Raw genomic sequence first — 22,197 nt, forward strand, 5'->3', positions numbered from 1 at the left:
AGGCTTCCGGGCCTCTTGAAAGGAGGCTTCCGGGCCTCTTGAAAGGAGGCTTCCGGGCCTCTTGGAAGGAGGCTTTCAGGCCTCTTGAAAGGAGGCTTCCAAGTCTCTTGAAAGGAGGCTTCCGGGCCTCTTGAATGGAGGCTTCCGGGCCTCTTGAAAGGAGGCTTCCGGGCCTCTTGAAAGGAGGCTTCCGGGCCTCTTGAAAGGAGGCTTCCGGGCCTCTTGAAAGGAGGCTTCGGGCCTCTTGAAAGGAGGCTTCAGGCCTCTTGAAAGGAGGCTTCAGGCCTCTTGAAAGGAGGCTTCCGGGCCTCTTGAAGGAGGCTTCGGGCCTCTTGAAAGGAGGCTTCCGGGCCTCTTGAAAGGAGGCTTCAGGCCTCTTGAAAGGAGGCTTCAGGCCTCTTGAAAGGAGGCTTCCGGGCCTCTTGAAAGGAGGCTTCCGGGCCTCTTGAAAGGAGGCTTCCGGGCCTCTTGAAAGGAGGCTTCCGGGCCTCTTGAAAGGAGGCTTCCGGGCCTTTTGAAAGGAGGCTTCCGGGCCTCTCGAAAGGAGGTTTCCAGGCCTCTTTAAAGGAGGCTTCCAGACCTCTTGAAAGGAGGCTTCCGGGCCTCTTGAAAGGAGGCTTCCGAGCCTCTTGAAAGGAGGCTTCCGGGCCTCTTGAAAGGAGGCTTCCGGGCCTCTTGAAAGGAGGCTTCCGGGCCTCTTGAAAGGAGGCTTCCGGGCCTCTTGAAAGGAGGCTTCCGGGCCTCTTGAAGGAGGCTTCCGGGCCTCTTGAAAGGAGGCTTCCGGGCCTCTTGAAAGGAGGCTTCCGGGCCTCTTGAAAGGGGGCATCCGGGCCTCGTGAAAGGAGGCTTCCAGGCCTCTGGAAAGGAGGCTCCTGTGCCTCTTGAAAGAAGGCTTTCGGGCCTCTTTAAATGAGGCTTTCGGGCCTCTTGAAAGGAGGCTTCCGGGCATCTTGAAAGAAGGCTTCTGGGCCTCATGAAAGGAGACTTCTGCGCCTCTTGAAATGAGGCTTTGGGTCATCTTGAAAGGAGGCTTCCGGGCTTCTCGCAAGGAGGTTTCCGGGCCTCTTGAAATGAGGCTTCTGGCCTCTTGAAAAGATAATTCCGGGCCTCTTGAAAGGAGGCTTCCGGGCCTCTTGAAAGGAGGCTTCCTGGCCTCTTGAAGGAGGCTTCGGGCCTCTTGAAAGGAGGCTTCCAGGCCTCTTGAAAGGAGACTTTCGGGCCTCTTGAAAGGAGGCTTCAGGGCCTCTTGAAAGGAGGCTTCAGGGCCTCTTGAAAGAAAACTTCCGAGCCTCTTGAAAGGAGGCTTCAAGGCCTCTTGAAAGGAGGCTTCCGGGCCTCTTGAAAGGAGGCTTCCGGGCCTCTTGAAAGGAGGCTTCCGGGCCTCTTGAAAGGATGCTTCCAGGCCTCTTGAAGGAGGCTTCCGGGACTCTTGAAAGGAGGCTTCCAGGCCTCTTGAAAGGAGGCTTCCGGGCCTCTCAAAAGGAGGCTTCCGGGCCTCTTTAAAGGAGGCTTCCGGGCCTCTTGAAAGGAGGCTTCCGGGCCTCTTGAAAGGAGGCTTCTGGCCTCTTGAAAGGAGGCTTCCGGGCCTCTTGAAAGGAGGCTTCAGGCCTCTTGAAAGGAGGCTTCAGGCCTCTTGAAAGGAGGCTTCCGGGCCTCTTGAAGGAGGCTTCCAGGCCTCTTGAAAGGAGGCTTCAGGCCTCTTGAAAGGAGGCTTCGGGCCTCTTGAAAGGAGGCTTCCGGGCCTCTTGAAAGGAGGCTTCCAGGCCTCTTGAAAGGAGGCTTCGGGCCTCTTGAAAGGAGGCTTCAGGCCTCTTGAAAGGAGGCTTCCGGGCCTCTTGAAAGGGCTTCCGGGCCTCTTGAAAGGAGGCTTCAGGCCTCTTGAAAGGAGGCTTCCAGGGCCTCTTGAAAGGAGGCTTCCGGGCCTCTTGAAAGGAGGCTTCCGGGCCTCTTGAAAGGAGGCTTCCGGGCCTCTTGAAAGGAGGCTTCCGGGCCTCTTGAAAGGAGGCTTCCGGGCCTCTTGAAAGGAGGCTTCCGGGCCTCTTGAAAGGTGGCTTCCGGGCCGCTTAAAAGGAGCTTCGCGGCCTCTTGAAAGGAGGCTTCCGGGCCACTTGAAAGGAGGTTTTCGGGCCACTTGAAAGGAGGTTTTCGGGCCTCTTGAAAGGAGGCTTCCGGGCCTCTTGAAAGGAGGCTTCCGGGCCTCTTGAAAGGAGGCTTCCGGGCCTCTTGAAAGGAGGCTTCCGGGCCTCTTGAAAGGAGGCTTCCGGGCCTCTTGAAAGGAGGCTTCCGGGCCTCTTGAAAGGAGGCTTCCGGGCCTCTTGAAAGAAGGCGTCCGGGCCTCTTGAAAGGAGGCTTTCGAGACTGTTGAAAGGAGGCTTCCGAGCCTCTTGAAAGGAGGCTTCCGGGCCTCTTGAAAGAGGCTTCCAAGCCTCTTGGAAGGAAGCCTCCGAGCCTCTTGAAAGAAGGCTTCCGGGCCTTTTGAAAGGAGGCTTCCGGGCCTCTTGAAAGAGGCTTCCAAGCCTCTTGAAAAGAGGCTTCCGGGCCTCTTGAAAGGAGGCTTCCGGGCCTCTTGAAAGGAGGCTTCCGGGCCTCTTGAAAGGAGGCTTCCGGGCCTCTTGAAAGGAGGCTTCCGGGCCTCTTGAAAGGAGGCTTCCGGGCCTCTTGAAAGGAGGCTTCCGGGCCTCTTGAAACGAGGCTTTCGGGCCTCTTGAAACGAGGCTTCCGGGCCTCTTGAAAGGAGGCTTCCGGGCCTCTTGAAAGGAGGCTTCCGGGCCTCTTGAAAGGAGGCTTCCGGGCCTCTTGAAAGGAGGCTTCCGGGCCTCTTGAAAGGAGGCTTCCGTGCCACCTGCCACGGAAAAGGACTCTGTGACGCCTTGGGAGGTGTTCTGAAGCGAGACGCTGCAAAAGCAAGCTTACAGGGCCATCTTATAACTACTGCAAACGAACTTTATTTATGGACTATTTCAAAAATAGGTTCCAAAATTAACTACGAAACGGTTTTCGTTTTCGGGTGAAGAAAGTGCGTTGAATTATAAGAACTATGTTATGTAATATTTGTATATATTTTTTGTTGAAATAAAAATATTGAGAAAACCAAATATTAAATTTTACTTCACGATAAACTGAGAAAATCTGGACTTGTAAAAGCGTAGTTTAACCCGTTTCGGTCTGACCTAGGAATGAAAATTGAAATAACCCGTGTAAAGTCATTTTTCGTCCGATTGCCATGGAATATTCACGGAAGAAGCGTCATCATGTCTATTTTTTGGTACATTGACTTGACCATGGTGCCAATCCGGCCGGATTTATTAAGAGGGGGGTCCTGGGTCAGGTGCAGTCAAATACGGATTTTTTTTCAAACCATTGATAAATGAACGAAAGTGCCTAGAATGTTGATGCAAACGTGGTCAATCATCATCGACCAGCATCAGAAATTAGTTTTGATACAATTGAATCACCAGGACATGGTTCCGTATGTTTCGGGAACCTGGTTCCATGGAGTAGTGGACAGTTTTCAAGTGGTGTAAAACCCAGTCTAACAGCATATCAAACTTCATGGTTTTGGAAGACAAACTCAATGGATGAGTTTTTGAGAGGCTTTGGACACATTGGCCACATCCGGAAGTGTTCCCGGGAACCTGGTTCCCTCAAGGAAGTGGGCAAATCTCGCCTAGCACCAAAACCCATCTTGCGACATACCAAACTCAATGATTTTGAAAGAAAAGCTCAATAGATGAATTTTTTAGAGGTTTTGGACACATTGGCCACGTCCGGAAGTGTTACCAGCAGCCTGATTCCCTCACAGAAGCGTTCAAATTTCGATTAGCACCGAAACCCATCTTGCGACATATCAAACTCCATGATTTTGAAAGACAAGCTCAATAGATGAGTTTTTGAAAGGTTTTGGACACATTGGCCACATCCGGAAGTGTACCCGGGAGCCTGATTCCCTCAGGGGACCGGACAAATTTCAATCAACACCGAAATCCATCTTGCGACATATCGAACTCCATGATTTTAAAAGACAAGCACAAAACATGAATTTTTGAGAGATTTTGGACACATTGGCCACGTCCGGAAGTGTTCCCGGGAGCATGTTCCCCTCAGAGAAACTGACAAATTTCGATTAGCACCGAAACCCATCTTGCGACATATCAAACTCCATGATTTTGAAAAACATTTTCTTGAAGGAACCAGGTTCCCGGGAACACTTTTGAACGTGGCCAATGTGTCCAAAACCTCTCAAAAACTTATCTATTGAGATTGTCTTTCAAACCCATGAAGTTGTATATGTCGCAAGACTGGGTTTACATCACTTGAAAAGTGTCCACTACCCCAGGGAACCAGGTTCCCGGAATATCCGGAACCATGTCCTGGTGATTCAATTGTATCACAACTTACTTCTGATGCTGGTCGATGATGATTGACCACGTTTGCATCAACATTCTGGGCACCTTCGTTCATTTATCAATGGTTTTGTAAAAAATGATCCGTTTTTGACTGCACCTGACCCAGAACCCCCACTTACTAAATCCGGCCGGATTGGCATCATGGTCAAATCATGTCTTGTACCAAAAAAAAACATGATGACGCTTTTTCCCTGAAAATTTCATGGCAATCGGACGAAAATGAGCCTACACGGGTTATTTCAATTTTGATTTCTAGGTCAGACCGAAACGGGTTAAAGATTAAACATCCACCTCCTCAACGTATTTTCGACGGACATTTAATCATAAAATCAACAGTGAACACTTTATTATGTTTGGTTAGTTATAACCCTAGCAGCACGCGTGAAAAGTCGGCAACTTCAACTAACTGATTGGAACTGCCATTTTGAAGTGATGTAGACGCATAACCGTTACATGAGTATATAAGCAAAAAACTGAATTTTTCAAAAAGTTGTAGCTCAAAAACGGCTGGGTGAACCGTTCCAAGTTTTTGACTGTAAGTGTAAAAACGTTTGAGTTTTCTTGTTTTCGAACAACTTGTTTGAATAAATCCTAACGTGTAAATTCTTGACATATGTTCAGCTACTGATTTTTAAAAATTTAACAATAAATCGCATTATAGTTATTATATTTCTCAAATGTTCTGGGAAAAAAGAGGAATAATAATATAATAAGTTCAAAAAAAATGTGGGACAATGAATTTTAGGGGAAACAATGTTTTTACGCTCTTAAAAGCTTGAAAATCACTTTAACATGGTCAACACGTGAACAGAACGAATCGCAATGTACACAAGACTTGTAGAACACACCAAAAGCTTCCGTTTAGAGGTTGTTGCGATGATTTTTTGCGTTTTTCCCAACTCTTGTTAGATTTTTTTCAAAAATGAAAGATGGCCTAGAAACACTAAATCGACTTGAACCACCTCGAAATTGTATCCGAACTGGCTGAAAATTTGACAGGAGGCTTATTTTAGTATAAAAATTATAATTCTGGGCTGACCGGTTGAATGTTTGATACTTTTTGAAAACATTTTTTTTTTCTTTATGAACGAGACTTTCAGTCCGAGGCTGGCTCGTCTAGATTTTTTGAAACATGAAGAGGTCTAATATATATTTATATAAACATAGCAGATCCCAAGGCGATTCAATTGGTGAGGAAGTCTTGCAATTTGGTCCACCCGATCGTGAGTTATATTGCCTCGAAGGAAATGTAAACTCATTTTTATATATAGAGAGATTGACACAATTTCCTAGCAAATGAAAATTATATGAATTACGATGCCTATGTCGTTGAAGGCAAAAAAGTAATGTTTCAGCACTAGCATTCATCGTATTTTATATTACAGTCGTCGAATATATCCTTCATGTACACTCAGTAGAATGACAAAAGACAAACACGATCGCACCAAATCACCTAAATCTACGCCAAACTAGCCCTGATTTTTCTAGATCTTTGTAGCTTAAGTATGATCAATATGCGGAATTCTCTAGAAGGCGTTTCGCCATTATGTGGTGTTATGAGCCCATATATCTTCTACTTCTCCATGCTCGATGTAACGGAGACGTCCGACTGGGTTGGATGAATAGTGTATTGCCTGATTTTCTCAAAATTGCACGCGGCGAACCCTTCACGAAAGGTACCGCCGCGCTTTCTGCACCCCGTTTACTTGATTCTTATGGGTGAATAGCATTGCGGTGTATCGTTTGGCGCGGCCGTACCTTTCGACAGTCATTCGCCGCGTGAAGTTTTGTGCAAGTACCCATTTGGGAACATTACAAACGCCGTGCAGTGTATCATATCCAGAAAATCTGACAATATCCACAACACTTCCGTCAACGTGTCAACACCGAACAAAGCCCAGTCAGCTTACCGATCTTCTAATGATTATCACCCTAACGCGTGTGTATGATCAGCTTGACACGCCTCCGTCACCTCATTCTTGAGCGCTCTCCAATCAGAAAATATTCACACCACAAGACTGCGCCTTCCGTGCGTGTTAGCCCGAGAGAGGATGATCGTTTCTAGCGGAGCCCTATTTCTTGATTTATGGCGGCTCGCGTGTTTATGACGCGGCATAAATACTTACCACTCACAAGTGATTCAACGACGATCCGATCCGCGGCGGATGCATGGAAAGGGCAGCTTCATGCAAACGATCCATTCTTCTGGTTCTTCTAGTTTTGCTTTGGAATTTCTAAATGGATCAAACTCTTTGAATTAATTACGATGTTTTGATGGGATGTCACGCAAACGAATAATTTACAGTAACGGAGGGATTTCTAAGTTCATGGACGATGAATAAAAAGGCTTGAATCATATTTTTGTCAGAATTCATGATTTAATAATGTTGTTATAAACTGTTGTAGAATTTTGCCTGAGAAGGCAAACAATCGGAAAAATTTCACTTAACCCACATATTTAAAGCTGAAACACGTTAGAACCCACTTTCACGCATTCCGAGGGACAAATCTTAAAAAGCAAGTGGCAGGTATACCCGCGAAAACCATTGTATCATCCTTGCTGCGTGACAACAAGGACTAGCTGTTCATATTTGTTGATTCTGTTGATTTGTTGATTCTCAATTACGACAAAGTTGTGTCTGATCTCTAAACGTGAAACTTCTATTATTTTCAAAGCTGATGGAACCCTGCCGTGTTTATAGCATTTCCAGTGAATTTTACCTGCAATCTGATAGAATTCTCTATCAGGCGTCCTCTGTTTTTCGAGAACTACAATGGTTCCCGATCAGCAATTCAAACCAGTGGACGCAATTTTACCCTTACTTCAACAATTCGCATGAAGCACTCATTAAAAATAAAAAAACAAAGTTTCAAAACAGGCTAAAAATATCTCATATAAATGAATCACAATTTTATACGCGGCAAAAGTGAATCCTCTAATCTACATTGGAACCCACACGTTCGCACCAAGCACAGCCAGTCAAAAGTAAATTAGTCAGGCAGGAGTACAATTTAATTTAATCTAACGAAAAACGTGATGAATGATAAGCAGCTCGGTTTGCGTCGAAACTTTTCGTCGCCTTCGTCCTTTCCGACCGACACAGCAAAGAACGAGAGCAAAATTGTTCTAAAAATCATTTTCCGTTTTCCGGCTACAGGAATGTCAAGTCAGAGCAGCTGTATGTGACTCTTACTTTTCAGCTTAGTAAGCAACACCCGAAAAATAAATTCATGGAACCCGCTCACTCCTCATTTCCTTGCTGCTCAACAGCCCCCCCATTATCTGCCAGTTGATGCTTATGCTCTTGTAGTTAGATGGTAACGGTAATGTTGGCGGATAGTATTCTCCCCAAAAAACATACGAATAAAAGTAGCAGCAGGGGACAGCCCCAGTTCCACTTCCTTGTTTTCGCCAGCTTCGTGGTTAGCAGCCCGCACCGCATGTTCTGAGAAAATCTTAAACTCATTTCACATTCAGTCGACGTTTTTTGGTGCTGGGAAGCTCACCTTGATCATGCGAGGGCGGTTCAAAACTTGGCATTTTGGCATTTTTCTATATTTCCTTGAAAAGAAAACAGTTGTGCAAATTAATTACAAACATTTATTTTTAGATGAACAATACAGGTAAGTATTTCAATCGACTAATTGCAAGCGTTGATGCCAATAGCGAATAATGTTTACCGTCTCGGGCCACCCTATGCTTCACTTTACGGTGAACGGTTACCGCAACTAGGTGCAAATTTACATTCGAAGAATATGAATTATTTACAGTAATCCTCAGTAGTCTGGGCTTTTTTTCCTTAATTTGTTTTTCACCCAAGATAAATAATAAAGTGGTTAGAAAAATTTTCTGTACTTGGGCTCACTGGTGACTGCTGAAAATGATACCAGCAGAGAAATTCGGAGACGCGTAGTGGCTGGAAATCGTACATACTTTGGACTTCGGAAGACGCTCCGATTGAATAGAGTTCGCTGCCGTACCAAACTGACAACCTACAAAACGCTCATTAGACCGGTAGTCCTATACGGACACGAGACCTGGCCGATGCTCGTGGAGGACCATCGTGCACTTGGACTTTTCGAAAGGAAATTGCTGCGTACCATCTATGGTGGAGTGCAGATGGCGGACGGCTTTTTAACTGACTTGTAATACTCAGTTCTTAAAAGGAAACAAAATCACCTTAATGGTTTCAAATTGATCAATTCACCATCTGGCTACGGTAGTGTACATTTAACAATTCTCGACGAAAAACTCCATGTTGCCAAAAATCCGTGATCTGACTTATTTGTGTGGGCTGAGAATGAGATGATTCCTGTATCCCACCGAAACTTCTGCTAACCAAGAAAAGTTTCAAAACGTACCAGTAAAAGTCGGCAAACCGGAACTGGAATGGAAAACCTCCAACAGACAACTTCTACCTGCATAACAATGTATGTAGGAATGTATGCTTGTTGACATGTGTAGAGAGAGTGCTCAAGGTGCGCGTACTTCACTGCGGTGAGATAAAATTGGCTTTGTTGATTCCAATTGAATTACCTCATATGGGGTATGGGGTGCAGGACGTGTATACCACCTATTTCATCTTAACAAAAGATAAAGATCCTTGAAATGATTTTTTTATGAATTCAAAATTTTGCCTGATCTCTGACTCAAATGCTCATATTTAGGGTAACCGTACCCTTAGTGGAGGTAGCACTAATAGTAGAGGTAGTGGGGTTTTAATGAGATTAATCATATTTATACACTGTACGATAGTTTCAGTTGATGCGTTTTGCTTTATATATCCTGTCAAATGCAACTTATCTTAAGTTTTCGCTTGAAAAAACTATTGAAAATAATGATTTTCCTTAACAAAATTTACTCCCTTGCACCTATAGTAGTGCAACTGTACCAATAGTGGCGAGCTTAATAAGAAACCAATTAATAGCACCACTATGGGAACCAAAATTAATGTTTACCGCCACTAAGGGAATAGTGTACCCATATACTGGTGCAAGCAATATTTGGTAATTGTTGACGTTAAATGACATCTATCTCCTTTTTGTTTTCGAATTTATTAGTTTATCTATTGACTAAGATATTAAAGCTGTAAATTTCCCATAATTATCATTAAAAAAAAATATTTTCTTTTGTGGATCTACTAATACCTCCACTATTGGTACCGTTACCCTACAAGAAACAACCGCTTTACGAAAATTATGAAACGGTTTGTTGTGCGATACTTACTCTTTGTTTCGTTAGTCGATTATTTCGTTTTCCGTTTCCTTCATGTTATTTTTGATCCATGTGATAATGATAAATTCTATGCCATTTTGTCTTTTGTGTATGCATAAAGTGCGTGTAATACTTGAAGATCACTCTAAAACCAGACATTTGATAGAAATGTCGGCGACTTATTGTGTTATATATTAGCTCGACGAACTGTGGAGACGCCCCAAAAAAAGTGTCAAAATAGTATTTGGAAAGGTGCGAAAACCGAAGTTTTCCACATTTTGATGAAACATAACGGGGCAAAACGTTATAGCGGAGAATTCTGATTCGCTGTCGCGTGGCGTGTCCCATAAAAGCTACCAGCTAAAAGACTTTTCCTAAGCGATTCCATCGCCACGACGGCGACAACTAGTCGCCGCGATTCTCTCGTTGGGTCGCTACAAGCAATGTTCCATTTACGCTTCTACTCTGCCCATGATCGCATATTTGTAACATTCGCATTTTTGTTCATTGTGTAGAAAGCCTGTGAATCATCCAGAAAGCTCAATTTACTGCATCTAATTTCACAACAGTAAAAAAAAGCTTTACTATCTTGCTTATCTGTGGTAAGCTGGAAATAATTGAGTTTGTGGGGAGGATTGACAAACGATTTACAAAATCGACTAAAATGCAAATGTTACAAATATGCGATCATGGGCAGCACACCAAGGGTGACAAAATCGCAATTGCCAAGCGATAAAATCGTGTTTTTGGGGAACCAATAAAACGTTCTACATTATGACTTTTCCGGCAACAAAATATCACCACTTTTTAATTGCAATTTTTACCACTTTCATATGATTGAGTTTTTCCTAATTTTTAGGATGGAATCAGCATTTCAGGCCTACTTTGTGATTTGGGTGTACAATATTTTGTAAACAATTATTGGAAAACAAAATTGCTGCTACAAGCAGTTTCTGAGAAAACTATGGTAATTAGTTTTGAAAAAAAAAAACATTAATATTCAAGAGAGAGCACGGCATACAAAAACAAGGCACTATCGTCATGTACGTAAACATCAATTTTCACTGTAAACAATTGACGTCACTGCTATCGCTGCTAGGGACGAAGCAAGCCAACGCTCTACGATTGAGTTTGGCCTTCTTTTGCACTCCTTCATACTGCGATAGAAATCACGTCACTTTTGAGCTGTCATTTTCTTTACGAGCCTACCTTGATTCTGTATACCGTGAAGAGAGAGTTAGTTCTGAAAAATGTATTATGAGAGTTCGGCTGGTACCTGGTACTGGGAATTTGGTTTCTTCAGTACCCGCTAAGCTGCGGAGGACGACGGAGGTCCTTCGTAGCTTAGTAGGGAAAGCACCTGTCTAGCGTACTGGGGTCGTGGGATCAAAGCCCACCGAAGGGGCGGTTACTCTCCAATACCTTTTCCGAACTAAATCTATCACATGTTGTACATATGCATAATCGAGTTTCAGACATAGTAATTAATTTGCACTCCGGGTGGCTTAATACCCGGCATGTAGGCAATTAACTTTGAATGTACTGAACTCAGGAGAGTGTCAGGGTGTTTCAGAGAGTGTGTTTGAGAGAGCACGCAAGTAAGACTCATACGGGATGAGTACCTGAGTGAGTGTGAATGAGCGAGTACATTAAGTACTGCCTATCCCCCAGAAGTAATGCTGGGTGGCAGATCCCGGGGGAACCAGGGTATTAGTAGAGAGGGTAACTCAAGTAACCTTCTGTTGCTTGGGTGGGTTTAGTGGGTCCGGCTTGCTGGCCTTCTGCCATCTGCGCCAACCCCACTCCCTGAGTGATAATTTCAGGTGTCTGTATGCAGATTTTCCTTCATCCCTTTATAAAAAAAGCCAGAACCGCCACGAAATCTGTCGCGCTGTGCGTGAAGTTGACCACGGTTTCAGTGCCCTGCATCTGGCGCAGGAGGACTATCAGACTATCAGCTGAACTGCGTCATCAAATCTTTCGACGAGCTGATCGTATCGTGGAAGCAGAAGGAGTTGCATGGGACGCACCCTCATCAGCTGGAGCTGGAATATATCGACAAAGCGGCGTCGAATACGTGGCTGGTGCGGGGTGAACTCTTTTCAGAAACAGAAGGATTCATGGGAGCCATCCAGGACCGGGTAATTGCGACGAAGAACCATCGGCACTATATATTGCACGAAAACTTGGATGACCGCTGCAGGAAGTGCAATTCAGTAGGAGAGATGAAACAAGAACAAGAACAAGAACCAAGACCAAGAATCAAGACCAAAAACCAGGACCAAGAACCAAGACCAAGAACCAAGACCAAGAACCAAGACCAAGAACCAAGAACCAACATTAAGAACCAAGACCAAGAACCAAGAACCAAGACCAAGAACCAAGACCAAGAACTAAGACCAAGAACTAAGACCAAGAGCTAGGACCAAGAACCAAGACCAAGAGCCAAGACCAAGAACCAAGACCAATTACTTTGGTGCCTTATCACATTCATGCGCCTTGTGCCCTTCCTCACCACAACGACGACACAGGTTGCTACGGTCTGGGTCCTTACAGTTGTAGGACTTATGTTCCAACTCCAAGCACCGATAGCACCTGTTTACTGAAGGCGGCTAGAGTTTGCTCACTGGGCACACTTACCAGCCAATCTTCAACTTCCCTCGCTCCATTACCTTTTTGGCTTCCGCAACCGGTAACCTAAGGTAGGCTACCTGCGTGCCAAAGGGACCGACTCTTAGGCGTACAGAGGTCTTAGGCACCGCACTGGTCTCTGACGGCAGAGACGACGTCGTCCGCGTTCGAGACCTCGTCCAGTTGCTTGCACTGGAGGGCCACTTCCACCCCCAACGACCTCACCTCGGCGTCGTCACCTAAGACCTCTTGGGCCAGCTTCCAGTAGTCAGTCCCACTAGCCTGCGCTCCGCGTTTCAGAACCAAGATCATTTCACCGGTTGTAAGCGCGCCCGTCGATCAGCGAGCCCATTGTGCACCGTACACTACCAATGCTACCCGTCAATGTGCTACCAGGAAATGACAACGTCTGTCATATACGTCGGAATAAACAAAAAGCGCATGTTATCGACAAATTGATAATATCAATCATTCTAGTTCTTATAAATCTGGTAATAAGAAATATTTGCTAAAATCTAAAGCTTCGCTTAAGGTCTGAGGGAAGCTCTCTCGCGGTAGAGCGTTATTTTCGTACTAAAATGTCTATAACTCGGAACTGGAAACGAATTTCGCTTATCCCAACTGACAATCTCTTTTAAATTTATCAAGGAATGTTCCTACAAAATTTCATGGACCTACTATTTCCCAAATTTGAATTAAGCTCTAAATACTGAACTATTGTACAACTAAAATTTTCGCTTCTCAGTGCCTCTCTCCGATGATTTGAAGCACAAAGGAACCGCATTTCACAAAACCCAACTGACAAAAGTTTTGAATTTTTCCAACGATCATTTTGATGTAATAAAAAGTATATGTCACCGCAATAAAATTTGCAGGAAGCTCTTTTTACTTCAACCAAGTTTTTTAAATTTCATACAAAAGTTACCATATCGGGAGAGCAGCCAACAGCATATTTTCTTGTGGTGCACGGCAGGAAAGGAGCGATGAGAGCGAAAGAAAGTCCGTCAACTTTGTATCTAGCGTGACACTAGAAAAAAGCATATTCCTATTTGTGAACACGAGGATACCAAATATATAACTTGAAATCTCATATAGGAATGAGATGAGATAAGCAATTGAAAATAAATAAGACAAATAAGAAAAATAAAACAATTAAGCAAAATAAAACAAATAAGACAAATAAAGCAAATATAACAATTAGGACAAATAAGACAGACAAGACAAATTCCTACGGAACTTCCTCCAGGTATTCCTCCAGAAGTGCCTTCAAGTTCCTCCGAGAGTTCCTCCGGAAGTTCCTCCGGACTTCCGAAGGAATTCCTGGAGGAGCTTCCGAAGGAATTCCCGGAGGAACTTCCGAAGGAATTCCTTGAGGAACTTCCGAAGGAACTCCTGGAGGAATTTCTGAAGGAATTCCTGGAAGATCTTCCGAAGGCATTCCTGGAGGAATTTCCGAAGGTATTCCTGAAGGATCTTTCGAAGGAATTCCTGGAGGAACTTGCGAATGAATTCCTGGAGGAACTTCCGAAGGAGTTCCTGGAAGAACTTCCGGAGGAATTCCTGGAGGAACTTCCGAAAGAATTCCTGGAGAAACTTCCGAAGGAGTTCCTGGAGGAACTTCCGAAGGAATTTCTGGAGGAACTTCCGAAGGAATTTCTGGAGAACTTCCGAAGGAATTTCTGGAGGAACTTCCGAAGGAATTCCTGGAGGAACTTCCGAAGGAATTCCTGGAGGAACTTCCGAAGGAATTTCTGGAGGAACTTCCGAAGGAATTTCTGGAGGAACTTCCGAAGGAATTCCTGGAGGAACTTCCGAAGGAATTCCTGGAGGAACTTCCGAAGGAATTCCTGGAGGAACTTCCGAAAGAATTCCTGGAGGAACTTCAGAAGGAATTCCTGGAGGAGCTTCCGAAGGAATTTTTGGAGGAACTTCTGAAGGAATTTCTGGACGAACTTTCAGAGGATTCTCTGGAGGAACTTTCGGAGGAATTCCTGGAGGAACTTCCGAAGAAATTTCTGGAGGAATCTCCGGATGAATTTCTGGAGGAACTTCTGAAGGAATTTCTGGAGGAACTTCGAAGGAATTCCTGGGGGAACTTCCGAAGGAATTTCTGGAGAATCTTCCGAAGAAATTCATGGGGGAGCTTCCGAAGGAATTCCTTGGAAACCTTCGAAGGAATTCCTGGAGGAATTTCCAAAGGAATTCCTGGAGGAACTTCCGAAGGAATTTCTGGAGAAACTTCCGAAGGAATTCCTGGAGGAACTTCCGAAGGAATTCCTGGAGGAACTTCCGAAGGAATTCCTGGAGGAACTTCCGAAGGAATTCCTGGAGGAACTTCCGAAGGAATTCCTGGAGGAACTTCCGAAGGAATTCCTGGAGGAACTTCCGAAGGAATGCCTGGAGGAACTTCCGAAGGAATTCCTGGAGGAACTTCCGAAGGAATTCCTGGAGGAACTTCCGAAGGAATTCCTGGAGGAACTTCCGAAGGAATTCCTGGAGGAACTTCCGAAGGAATTCCTGGAGGAGTTTGTTTATTTTGATTTCCTCATTGCGTGATTGGTCGGCGCTGCTGCTGTTCTCTCGCCGAACCACTGCATGAGGGATAAATTTCTTTCCCATTGTTGCCAATTCCTTTTGTTCTCCGTTTACGGCAAATTCTCAAGCAATTCGGGACTGATTTGCGATTTGGGCGTAACTTATTTTGTAAACAAACATTGGAAGGCGAAATCCAGCTACAGCAAGCATTTCCTGAGAAAACCACGGTATGTATCCGATAGAATAGGCTTTCCTCTAACAGATAAGGGAATTAGTTATGGAGAAAAACGCTTGCATTCTACGGAATAAACAAAACAATGTTTGTTTACAAAATAAGTTACGCCCAAATCGCAAATCGGTCCAGAATTGTAAACTGCATAATGATGAAATAATTTTGGCGACACTGACAGCGTCATTCTGGCGGGCTGAATTTGGCAATTTTCTCTCTCAGAGAGTGCTACCACGTGATTTTTAAACGGAAAACCCTTCCCTCAGACCTTAAATCTAGAGCCAAGAGTGCTTAGTTTTTGTAGTTTTTTGTATCCACATGAATTAATTACCTCCGTAGAGCATTATTGTGAGTTTATGGTATATCAAAATTGAAATGTGAAATCATTCTCCACTCTATTGTTTTTCTATGCAGTTTACGAATACGATACTAAATAAGTGAGAAACTAAGATAGGTACCCAAGAGTGCATAATCACCTCCCTCGAACCTCCAAGAACGGTAGGCCGTTATGTACATAACTAAATCAATTTCAATCACCTTCGAATTATGTTTTATGCTGCAGTGACCTGTGTACAAGACCTAGGGATGCTCACAAGGCCAATGGTAGAAAAGTGGTGAATCACTAAATGTAAGTTAGGCGGGTTGAACTACATAATTATAAACTCATAATACATGTAATTTCATTTAGGAATTTATAACCTTCCGAACAATAAAGATCGTTGATGAATTCGGTTGATTCTGGCGACTTCGGCGACTACTTTTCCAATATTTTATAAATTCATTTAACCGAATCAAAAAATGTCGAAGCATTCCAAGGTCGGATCCAGGAACGGAGAGAGGACAGCGTTAACGAGTAACCACCCAGATGTCGCGGTCACGATGGGCAATACAGCAGGTCCTACTAAAAACACCCAGGTAAATGTAGATAAGCAAGGTCTGTCGGGAACAGGTGCAATCCCAAAAGAGCCATCAGAGAATCTCGGAAATAAAGCCGGTAGTACTGTTGGTCCATTGAAACGCAATCCACCACGAGACGCGCGCGCGTCCGGTTCGTCAGTCAAATTGTCAGTTGTGTGATGAGCCCGACAATATGAATATGATTCAGTGTGATGGGTGCAAACATTGGTTTCACGGTGATTGTGTAGAGGTGACGGAGGAGGTTGAAAATGAGAGTTGGAGTTGTGTCAAATGTGTAGCCATTGTTCGTCGTTCGTTGGCACCCCAAGGAAACGGACAAGTACCGGAGTGTCCAGAAGAACTTCCAAAGGATCATGGTTTCAACAGGTCGCACCGAGGGGGGAGCAGTAAGAAAAGTGGACAAAGTGAAGCGAGAAGGAGGCTGAAGTTGCAGTTGCTGAAGATTGAAGAGGAGAAGAAACTTGAGAAGCAATTCCTGGAGAAGAAGTACGAGGCGCTTCTGAACTTCGGAAGTGAGTCGTCAACAATAGTGAGTGATAGTGAATCGATTCTCGACCATCAATCGAAGATCGAACAGTGAATCGCTGATACGGATCGTCTCGGAATCAACGAAGATTCCGGTCTGGCGGTTGATGAGATGAATGGACCTGTCGAGAGCATCTCCCGAAGGCCCGCAGAGCATTCCGCTCGAAATCTCGGACAAGACGTCAATCAACCAAGCGAGCTACCACCACCGGTGGAACGAAGCTTTCAGTTCGTGAACCCTCCAGTGCTGAATAGTTATCCAGCGCCCCCGTCGCTACTCCCACACCCAAGGAGGGAAACACTGGTACAAGTAAACCAGTTCATCCCAGGGCAACGATCAACCCCAATGCACCAACATCATAACGAACCGATAGCTCAGCCTGAGCATTCTGTCGGTAATAAGATGATTTGTATCCTAAACCGAAGCCATAGAACGAAGAGAACATGTTGCGCCTTCGTAAATGCCTGAAAGGAAGAGCGCTAGAAGCTGTTAGATGCCGTCTGCTTCATCCGTCAAATGTCGCAGGGGTACTGTCCACTAGACTGGCCCAGGAAACAAAAAGTTGTCTAATTCCACGGGGCACCCCCCAGGATTGTGTCTTTGGGTGAGAAAATCAATCTCTGAAAATTTCAGCTCAATCGCTTGTTGCATAAGCTGGCGCATTTGATTTGAAGTTTGTATGGGGATTTCAGCCAAAATGTATAGGAAAATACACCTCCGTCACTCATTTGATCTGGGAATTGGTTCTGATTGCTCGATTGACCTCAGAATTGCAAAAACGGCAGTTGGTATGCTACAGAACAATTTCACAGAACATTGTATGGTGATTAAATGAACTTTTATATAAGTTTCGGCCCCGTGGAATTCAACAACATTTTTTCTCCCCATAGTAATCTGGGCCAGTCTACTGTCCACGTTGAAGATTCTATACGGGAGGGCGGAAGCAATTGTCCAAGCAGTCGTGAAAAAAGTGCGGGCATTACCATCACCGAATATCGATCGTCTAGAGACGGTGGCAAACTTCGCCCTCGCTGTGGAGAACTTGGTTGCAACAATCCAAGCTTGTGAAGTAAATGATTTTGTCTACAACGCTTCACTACGTTACGAACTGGTCGAGAGACTGCCGTCATCATTGAAGCTTGACTGGGCAAAATACTCTAGGAACACACCGAATCCAAACCTGTTAGATTTCAGCGCATGGATGTATTCAACAGCGGAGGATGCAAGTGCAGTAATGGCATCAGCCACTGGAGACTGGAAGCCACGTTCCAACAAGAAGGATGGTTTTCTAAACGTACATGCAGATGGCGATTCCGGCAATAGCAAGATTCCTGTGGAATTATCGAAGGCGAAGCAAACAAGTACCAACGTTTCGGAGAAACAATGCCCGGTATGTAAAGGTGGTTGTCAGAACGTCGTGAAGTGCCGATGATTTTTGGAATTCAGCTACGAATCGAAATGGGCAGCTGTTCGTGAATGCAAATTATGTAGGAAATGTCTGCGAAAGCACAACGGGTCATGTAGACAGCAGAAGACGTGCGGCATAAACGGTTGCACATACCTACACCACCCTCTTCTTTATGGTACTGAAAGACAACAAGTCATCGCGTCAAAAACATCGACAACAAACTCTAGTACTACAGAATCAACCCAACAGGAGCTGCAACATCCACCCAAGTCAATCTAAACTTCTCTTTCGCATCCTACCAGTGATTCTGTACGGACCAGTTAAGACAGTGAGGACCTACGCATTCATCGATAATGGGTCCGAACTTTGCATAATGGAACAGAATCTGGCAGACGAAAGGCGTGAAAGGACCAAAAACAACGCTTTGCTTGAAGTGGACCGGAGGTTCACTGCGCTTGGAGAACTCTTCGCAGAGGGTGAGTCTACAGATTTCTTGCAACAGAAATCCGTCAAGGAAGTACCAGTTTTCTGCTGTACAGACAGTGCAGAGCTTGCAGATACGCCCACAGACATTAAAGTACGCCGACATCGCAGAAGCATACCGGCATCTCGCCGGTTTACCGATAGAATTATACGAGAATGCATATCCACGGATTCTATTAGGTCTTGACAATCTCAACCATGGCCATCTGTTGAAAAGTCAAGAAGGCCGGCCACATGAACCGATAGCCGTGAAAACACGGCTCGGTTGGACAGTCTACGGCAGTTGTGCACCCGTCGAAGCAAATACACATTCTGTAAATTTCCATTCTCTCCAAGTATGTCAGTGCAATCAGTACGCGGGGGAAGACCTACATCAAGCAGTGAAGAACTTCTTTTCTCTAGACAGCATCGGAATTGTCATCCCGGATAAACTTCCTCAATCGCAAGAGGACCAAAGGGCACAGACGCTTCTGGAATCCTCCACTAAGTATCGAAATGGACGGCATGAATCCGCACTCCTTTGGAAGTACGAAAACGTTAGGCTTCCAGATAGCGGAGTAATGGCGCTTAGAAGATGGGAATGCCTGGACCGGAGAATGAAGAACGATCAGCAACTAGCTAACGCGGTGAGAACGAAAATTGGAGACCACATTGAAAAGGGATATATCCGGAAGCTGACCGACGAGGAGATACGAGCAGAACATCTACGAGTATGGTATCTAACAACGTTTCCGGTAGTTAACCCAAACAAACCAGGTAAAACTAGGCTCGTTTGGGACGCTGTGGCCACTGCCCATGGCGTTTATCTGAATACCGTTTTGCTTAAGGGTCCTGATCTTCTTACCTCATTACTGACAGTGCTGATACAGTTCCGAGAATACAGGATCGCAGTTTGCGGTGACATACGGGAAATGTATCACCAGATCCAAATTCGAGATGCTGACCAACACTGCCAACGCTTTTTTTGGAAAGAGACCGTAACGGACGTTGAGCCTAGCACGTACATTGTGCAGGTCATGACCTTCGGAGCCTGCTGCTCACCAAGCACGGCACAGTACGTAAAAAATCTGCACGCAAGTAAGTTCCAACAGGACCACCCGGCCGCTGTTGAAGCAATCGTCAAGCGACACTATGTCGACGATATGCTTTTAAGTGTGGAATATGAGGAAGAAGCTATCGCACTGACAAAAGACGTGAGAAAAATACATGCGTCGGCTGGATTTGAAATTAGGAACTGGACATCTAATTCTCCCGGAGTACTTGAGCAGCTGAATGAACCTTCAACAGCAGAGAAAAACTTCTGCAACGACGACTCGGCAGAAAAGATCCTTGGAATGTGGTGGAACACGTCTTCAGACCACTTCACATTCAAAATATCTACTCGATTGGACGAGGTTCTTTTATCGGGAAACCGTCGACCCACAAAGCGAGAAGTATTGCGAACGTTGATGATGGTTTTCGATCCCCTTGGCCTTATTGGCCATTTTTTGATGGTATTAAAGACACTTTTTCAGGAAATATGGCGCTCTTCGATCGGATGGGACGATACTATAAACGATAAACACTTTGAGAAGTGTTCAATCTGGTGTGCAGCCCTCCCTGGTATAACAGAACTCCGAATTCCTCGATGTTATCGCTCTTTAACATCCGTATCTGAAAACAACGTATCTGAAAACAACATTCAGCTACACACCTTTGTCGACGCAAGTGAAGCGGGATTCGCCGCAGTATCGTACCTCAGATATCAATAAGGGTTGAACATTGAGTGTACATTGTTGGGGTCCAAGACAAGAGTTTCGCCACTTAAGTTCTTATCCATACCACGATCCGAGCTTCAGGCTGCCATCATTGGTGTTCGCTTAGCAGATACTATCTACATATCGCTGACGATCAAAGTTAGACAAAGATTTTTTTGGACTTAAAGAGAGTGTTTAGACTGTTTTTTGAAGAATTGAAATGTGAAAATCATTCTATACTCTATTGTTTTTTCTATGCAGTTTACGAATACGATACTAAATAAGTGAGAAACTAAGATAGGTACCCAAGTGTGCATAATCACCTCCCTCGAACCTCCAAGAACGGTAGGCCGTAATGTACATAACTAAATAACTGGGGATGCTCACAAGGCCAATGGTAGAAAAGTGGTGAATCACTAAATGTAAGTTAGGCGGGTTAAAATATGTAATTTCATTTAGGAATTTATAACCTTCCGAACAATAAAGATCGTTGATGAATTTGGTTGATTCTGGCGACTTCGGCGACTACTTTTCCAACACCGGTCTTGGTGCGTTGTTCGACGACCACCCATCAGTGATTTCGGTTACGTATTGCTAGATGTACTGCTTGCAGCGGCGAAAGAGCGTGTCGTTCACTATGATTTCGAAAACTTTCAGACAAGCGGAGAGTGGTTATTCCACGATAGTTGCTCCATCGCATTTGTTCCTTTCTTGTGTGCTGGGAAAAGTGTCTGACGATTTCCAGCGCATAGAACTTTCTGGTTCGAAGCGAGAATTGAGATTTTGCTAACGGTTTGATAAAAGCACTTGAACACCGGCGCAGCAAAACGGGTATCCTGTCCGGCCCAGCACGGAAAGAAAATTTCAGTTTCGAATCGCCCGGCACACATTTTCATCACTGATGGGAAGATGTCTAAATCCAGTACATCACGAGGAGCGTCGCGAGAAGCCTCAACGGCATGAGAGGCGGAGCTGCGAAATCGTTGAGAGGTCTTGAACTGTGTAGCAAAGAGCTCGCTTTGCAGCGGAGTGTCAGCAGAGACACCATTCGGTTGCATTGACGTAGGAAGACATCTTCTTCCGTTTGGACCTAACAAATTTCAGAATTGCTTGGGATTTAGACGCAGATTTCGTTTTGTGCGGCTGATGTATCAGAATACAAAACTGATTATAACTTCTGTATACACTGCTGGCACTATTGAACTGCGCTTGTACGTGGAACGATAATTGCATTATCTACGAAGTGCAGAAGAACGCGACGTTTAAGTATTCGTAATCTGTGGTTGGACCACGGGCTTCCGTGCAGGTCCTACAATCGGAACATGAATAGCAAATGCACGAACGATACTGTCGGTGAAAAGTCCACGGCATCGTCGAATCGAAAAATTGATGCAATCCCAATCAACTGCAAGTAGCATTTCATTCAGTGCAGAGTAATCTGCTTTCGGAAGTTATAACTGCTCGAATCATGTCCAGACTCAAAGGTAATGGGCGGCACGTACGACACCTCAAGGTAAGCGGAGGATGTTGCATCTACAGGTGTCAGCGGCTCAACACAGGGTGTATTGTGCAACGCAACTCGCATCATTAACCAGTACCAGATCAAGTACACGACCATTTGAGTTAACAGTGGGTTGATCGTAAATCCAGAATCAATTTAATCCGTCAACAATACGCAACTGGTTCTGATAGACGAGCGTATCAAGTCTACTGATGGTAGGAATTTTCACCCGAACACCACCGAATAGCTGGATTGTTAGTCACCGAGAAGCAAGACCTTGTCGCTCTCTGAGTAGAAGTAACCGTTTCGATAGATCTGGATGGCGTTGAATATCATCAAGATTGTTCATACGATCGATGGCAAGTACACAACCCCAATGCTGATAATGAAACCGGTCATATTCGACACGAACCCACAACTGTTCAAGGGTGTCACTGACGCAGCAGATTCACGAACACAATTGAACTTTGCCAAAACTGCATGAGTACACCACCACCACGGGTTTTACGGCTATTCCGAGGTTGCGATCAGTTCTGAACACCGAGTGTGGTTTCAAAAAGCTGTGCTGAATGTATGACGTCATCCAGCCAAGTTTCGGTTAATACAACG

Source organism: Armigeres subalbatus, chromosome 1 (genome assembly GCF_024139115.2).
Source record: "Armigeres subalbatus isolate Guangzhou_Male chromosome 1, GZ_Asu_2, whole genome shotgun sequence".
Classification (NCBI taxonomy): domain Eukaryota; kingdom Metazoa; phylum Arthropoda; class Insecta; order Diptera; family Culicidae; genus Armigeres; species Armigeres subalbatus.